General features: G+C 44.3%; 1 long non-coding RNA gene across 1 annotated transcript in view; it reads left to right on the forward strand.

The window, feature by feature from the left end:
- The window catches only part of LOC115942614 (uncharacterized), a 14,901-nt gene extending 8,871 nt beyond the window's left edge, over nt 1-6,030 (forward strand). The window contains exons 2-3 of the long non-coding RNA XR_014139710.1: nt 1,858-1,955; nt 5,195-6,030. This is a non-coding gene — a long non-coding RNA (uncharacterized LOC115942614). The remainder of the gene's footprint in view (nt 1-1,857; nt 1,956-5,194) is intronic.
- Nucleotides 6,031-6,241: the final 211 nt, after the last annotated feature.

The following is a 6,241-nucleotide window of genomic DNA, read 5'->3' on the forward strand; positions in this document are numbered from 1 at the left end:
AAGATAGCAGGAGGGGAAGAATGAAGGGGGGGAATCAGAGGGGGAGACAAACCATGAGAGATGATGGACTCTGAAAAACAAACTGAAGGTTCTAGAGGGGAGGGGGGTGGGAGGATGGGTTAGCCTTGTGATGGGTATTAAAGAGAGCACGTTCTGCATGGAGCACTGGGTGTTATGCACAAACAATGAATCATGGAACAGTACATCAAAAACTAATGATGTAATGTATGGTGATTAACATAACAATAAAATAATTAAAAAAAAAGAGGGGAGGGTATGCAGAGGTGCACATAGAGGAGAGGGTCATGTGAAGATGGAGAGAGCATTGGCATGATGCCACCATGAGTCAGAGAATGCCTGGGGTCACGAGAGGCTGGAGAGACAAGGAAGGGTCCTTGATCCTTTGATTTCTAACTTCTAACCTCTAGGACTATGAGAAAATAAATTTCTGTCATTTTTTTTTAAAGATTTTTTATTTATTTATCTGAGAGAGAGAATGGGAGACAGAGAGCATGAGAGGGGGAGGATCAGAGGGAGAAGCAGACTCCCCGCCGAGCAGGGAGTCCGACGCGGGACTCAACCCCGGGACTCCAGGATCATGACCTGAGCCGAAGGCAGTCGCTTAACCAACTGAGCCACCCGGGTGCCCCAATTTCTGTCATTTTAAGCCACCTAGTTTGCTGATAATTCCAACAGGCCTAGGAAATGAATACAGGGGGGGATTTATAATACCTGACTTATAGGGCCTTTTTTACTAAGGTGCAAACAGATTTATATGCAAAGAATGTCATTAGGGGCTTGTGTTCTCATAAGGGGGGAGCAGAGCAGAGCCTTTTTCTCTCTGGATAGCTGCAGATACTTAGATTCCTCAAAGAAGGGGCCCTGCGGGGGTGGAGAGGCTGAACAGCACCTAGTGGAAGGTGCCCTCGGTGGGTAAGAGGACGTGTTTGTGCCAGAGTCCATTAGCATGGGGAGTGTGCCTACCATCTGGTCTCTCAGAGCAGGGACAGGCACAGCTGTGACTGCTCATCCTCAGTGAGGCTGACCCTAAAGCATAGCCACGGGTATATATTGTAAATCTCCTTGGCCTTCTCCAGAGGGTTGTGCCACCATTTTGCAGGTGACTGTCATTAAGAAAGGGGAACTAGTGAGACTTTGGGGGAATTGTTGTATACTGGATGTGAGATGACACTACCTCCTAGGGACTCAAAATGCTACGATGGCCCATCAGCCAGAGTAGCAGATTGTTGTGGTCAAGTGGTTAATAGGGTTTTGCTTCAGGTCCATTTCACAGTGGGCCAAGTGTGTCCCTGAACCTATCCTATGCTTATATCCCCAGTTCTGGGGTGCATAACTGGAACATAGACATACTCAGCAACTGGCAGAGCCCCCACATTGTTTCCTTGACCCGTGGAATGAACTAAAGGCTACTTTGGTGGGAAAGGCCAAGTCGCAGGTTCTAGAATGGCCTCAGAAGCATTATGGCATTCCTGGAGGGACTGCAGAGGTTAGTGCTGCTATCAAGGACTTGAAAGTCAGGGTTAGAGAATCCTACCGTATTTCCATTTCACTTGCCTATTTGGCCTGTGCAGAAGACAGATGGATTTTAGGAACCAACAGTGGATCATTGTACACTCAGTCAGTTGGTGACTTCGATTGCAGTTGCTTATCCAGATATGTACATTTTTCACATCCTCTAGCATCTGGCATGCAGTTATTAAGCTTGCAGATGCCTCTTCCCCTCTGTACATGTTAGTAAAGGTTAGCAGAAGCAGTGTGCCTTTAGCTGGCAGGGCTAGCAATGTACCTTCACTGAACTAACTCTTCTCTAGTCCTCTGTCATAATCTAATCTACAGGACTCTTGCTTGTCCCTCTATTCCATGAGACATCATACTGAGCTACTACACTGATGACCATTGATGACATCATGCTGATTGGACCTAGTAAGCAAGAAGTAAGTTGGAGAAAACTGACCTAGACACTTTGATAAGACGTATGTATAACAGCGGGTGGAAATAGATCCCACAGAAATTTAGGAACCTTTATCTCAGTGAAAATTTCTAGGGGTTCAATGCTCTAAAACATGCCGAAAGAAGTTTCTGCATCTAGCACTTCCTCCGCTAAGAAGACACAAAATCTAGCAGGCCTTTATGGATCTTGAAGGCAGCATGCACTTCATTTGGTCATGTCATCTGAATCATTTGTTGAATGACCCAAAAACCTGCCAGCTGTGAGTGGGTCCCATAACAAAAGAAGGCTCTGCTGTAGATGGCTTTGCAAGCTGTACTGACAATTTGGCCTTGGGATAAAGGATATTTTCTGACACTTGATGTGTCTCTGACACATAGATGCTATAGTGAGACTTGGGCAGCCCTTTGTAAATGAATCAGAGGGAAGGTCTTTAGGATTTTGGAGCATAACCATGCCATTCCGTAGATAACTATTCATTTGAAAAATAGCTTTTGACTTGTTACAAGGCCATAGAGACTGAGTCCCTATGTCTGTATAGAGCAGAGACTGAACACTTGACCTTGGAATCTGTACTGCCCATTGTGAACTGAGGGTTTTCTGACAGCCTTCTATCATCAGGTGGAAGTAAGATGTACACTATCAGGCTCAGGCAGGTCCTAAAGACACATGTAAGCTTTACAAAGCAGTGTCTCAGATTCTCATGGCTCCTAGTTCTGCTATATTGCATCCTTTCTCTAAGTGTCCACTTATGGCATCACTGGGAGTTCTTATGACCAGTTTACTGAGAAGGAAAAACTTCAGTCTTAGTTTAGAAATGGTTTTGCATGACATGGCTATCCAAAGATGGATGAAGTAACACATGGGCTTCTGTATGCTACTTTAGGGAGAGACTTAGTAGGTCTTTGGTTGTGTGATGAAAGTTGCACCATGTTGGGTGAAAACATGCTTTTACTATCATCCTTACTTGGGAATAAAAATGATTTAAAAAGGTGTATACGTGTCGTTGAAAGGGGGTGGACTGTCGTGGTTTTGTACTGTGTCAACTTGGCTAAGCTGGAAATGTGTTCCCAAGAATCAGTGTGTGGGTGTGAGTTAGAGCCACTCAAGGAAAGATTGCATGATGTTTGAAAGGTGGAAAGAAAGCAGCCATTACTTTCTGAAGATGGTTGTGTTAGATGTGGTGAGAGACAAATGTGAGAGACATGAGTGGGTTCCAGACTATTCTTTCTGCTCCTCAATGAGAGCCTGTCAGACAGTTGCCAGTGGGGCCTACCTTGCCCTTCCTTTGCCTCACTCCATGTCTAGCTCATCTTCCTGATGGCTGGTCCTGCTGGTCACCAGAGAGCCAGGACTCCCTTTCACAGGCTTCTCCACATCCGTAGATGGATGTGCCTGGTCCAGCAACTCTGGCAAATACTGACTTGTCCATTGGTGCTGTGTCTCTGCAGTTCTGGTTAAGACTCCCTCTTTCGGAGCCTTATTTCTCTAGCTTTCCCACAATTGTGTGAGGTTTTATTTCTCTAATACATAAGAATTTGGTATCCTGAGCTTGGGAGAGAGGGAAAAAGTCACCAAATCTTTGAAGAAATGATGGCAAATCTGGCCGTTGTCATGGGAACACAGCAGGAACCAGGTCACTGAACTGTCTGTCTGCCTTTTCCACCTTAGCTACCCTGTGGGCACACACTGGCACACATCTCAGTAGAAGTCTTACGTGTGAAGTTTCCAGCTCAGTGATCTGAACCTGAATGTATACTTCTGGCTGAGAGAAAATTGTGAAAACAGATTCACAGATACAGATTCACAGCTCCACCTTAGCAGACAGTAGGAGCCCCACACACCAATCTTGGCAATCTGAGTTTGAGGAAAGCTATGTAATAATGTCAACAGCAAAATTTTGTGTGTGGGATGGAGAAAGGAAGCTTCCAGAGTATGTCAGTGGGCGGATTGAGGTCTAAATCTCAAGCAGTCATACTAACTCAAAGTTTAGCAATAAGCAACATGTGAGTTGGGAGCCTCAGGGAAAACTGTTGAAACATGTGTCTGGAGTCTTCAAATGCCATTAGGTAACCATTTTAAAACTTTTTACCCCCTAAACCCCTAAATATATGCCCATGGAACTGGGATCGGAAAAGCAGACTTCTAAGATAAATTTGGAAAGATTTCTCATCTAGACCCCCAAACAAGCAAACAAAACCCAGGACCCTGTAAGGGTGCACTCTGGGATTCTGGAAGGTTTTAGTTGCAGAGATCCTTAAAGCTGGAACTTTTAGGAAATTAATTGAACACCATTGAATGTGGCTATCTTTCCAGGGCAAGGAGACTTTTTAATGTTTAAATCAGAGAGAGCTTAGTTACTAAACCAGAAGTGTGGTGCTTTTGTAAGAACTCTGACAAAATCAGGAAATCTAAGTTCTCATCTGGGTGTTCCCAGAAGAGTCACTTATTCTCTTTAGGTCAAAGTTTATTCATCTGTAAGACAAACAGGTTGGGCTAGATCAGAGGATAGATTAATCTCCCGATTCAGCTCTAATCAACTGGAGACTTCAGGGCTGAGGGGAAGTGTTCTGGGGATGACGTCTGCCTTGGCCCTAATTTAACAAGGAGCTTGTAATTTAACAAGAACCAACCCTTTAGACCAGGATCTTGGATGTTCAGCCTCACCACTTACCCACATTGTGATTCAGCTTCCATGTCCTCAATTTTAAAACGGAGGTACCATACTATCTCCATGATACCGTGCTGGGCCAGGCTAAATCAGGTGCCTGTCAAATACATAGAACAGTGCCCTGGGACGCGGCAGGTGGTCAGTGAAAGTTGGCCATTAGTGTTAATATTAGTTTATATGTTCCTGACTCTCTGGGTCCCAAATGCCTCTCTGTGCTCTGATGACAGAACCAAGTGGGTGCATTTAAAAAATACTGATTTCTGAATTTCAAAACTGGAGACTTTAGTTCCATAGGTCCAGTTTGGGAACAGGGATCCATATTTCTAGAAAGATTTTCAGGTAACAATGACCGGTAGCCTTGTTTTAAAATCCCTGCTCTAGCCAACACACACACACACACACACACACACACACACACTCAGGTTAACACTCTGACACACTCCATCTAGGTAATGAAGTCAATTTAAATGTAGAATTGCAATTTGAAAAAGAAAGAATTCCTTGGTCTCATAATAAATTGAGTTTATTTATTTATACCCCTATCTCTTTTAAAGGATTTGAAGTGGCAGAAAGTGCTCTATACCACACCGAGTAAGCCTCAATAAAAATTTCTTCATCTGACTTTCAAAAAGACTGCGGGCAAGGCTCGCTTGGAGGAATGCGGTGGAGACGTCCGGCATCTGGACATTCCTTCCGCGTGATGGCACACATCTGGCTCTTTGGAATGAGCAGAACATTTCCCTTCCAGTTTCCCTCCAGATGTCTGAGGATTTGAAGCTACAGCCCAAGAGGTGAGCCATTTATCAAGCTTTACTGACTAATTAAAAGCCAGAGCTTGGCAGAACCCTCGCTGGATTCCTTATCCTCATCGTGCATAAATGCGCAGGACCTGCAGGACCGGCCTTCCGTCAAACAGACGGTGGGCTTTTTTGCTCCCTGCACTTTATATGTACACGCCCGAGAGGCTCAGAACAAAGTGAGCGATTGGTGTACAAGTGCAAATGGGCGTCCTGGAGCAGACAGATGGGTGGACGGTTATCTGGCTTCTATAGACTCCAAATGCAGCTAATACCATTCAAATTCCTGCCCAGCTATGCTGTGCCTTCTCAAGGTTGCTGAAATGAATTCAAAAGCCAAAAACACATGCTGGCCCGGCTCAAAGAGCAACTGCCGATTGCAAACACATGGCTTAGCAATGCATAAGATGCTCTGGGGTGACATTTGGGGTTGTTGATTAAGTGGGATAATCAAAGAAACATCATTCAAAACCCCTGCCCTTGCCCGTAAGCACACATCCAAAATAATTTTTTTAAAAGAAAGCACTAAGAAAAAAAGAAGCACTAAGTAAAATAAAGATCTCTGATGAAAATACTTAATGGTCCCAAAGATGGAAACTAAAATTTGAGTTTGAGTTTTATAGAGGTCTGTGGAAAACACCACATAAATAAAGCAAGATGCTGTGCAGTTAGGAGTTCTTGCAGCCTTGGGTGCAATTTCTGAAACAAGGGAGGTTAAGATCTTTGGCCAGGAAGAATCCAGTACAGGTATCCTTAGGTGACAGCAAAAGAAAAAAAAATCGTGCTGGACATACGTCAGCTTCA

Source organism: Leptonychotes weddellii, chromosome 13, assembly GCF_054177405.1.
Source record: "Leptonychotes weddellii isolate Sample4059 chromosome 13, ASM5417740v2, whole genome shotgun sequence".
NCBI classification, from domain to species: domain Eukaryota; kingdom Metazoa; phylum Chordata; class Mammalia; order Carnivora; family Phocidae; genus Leptonychotes; species Leptonychotes weddellii.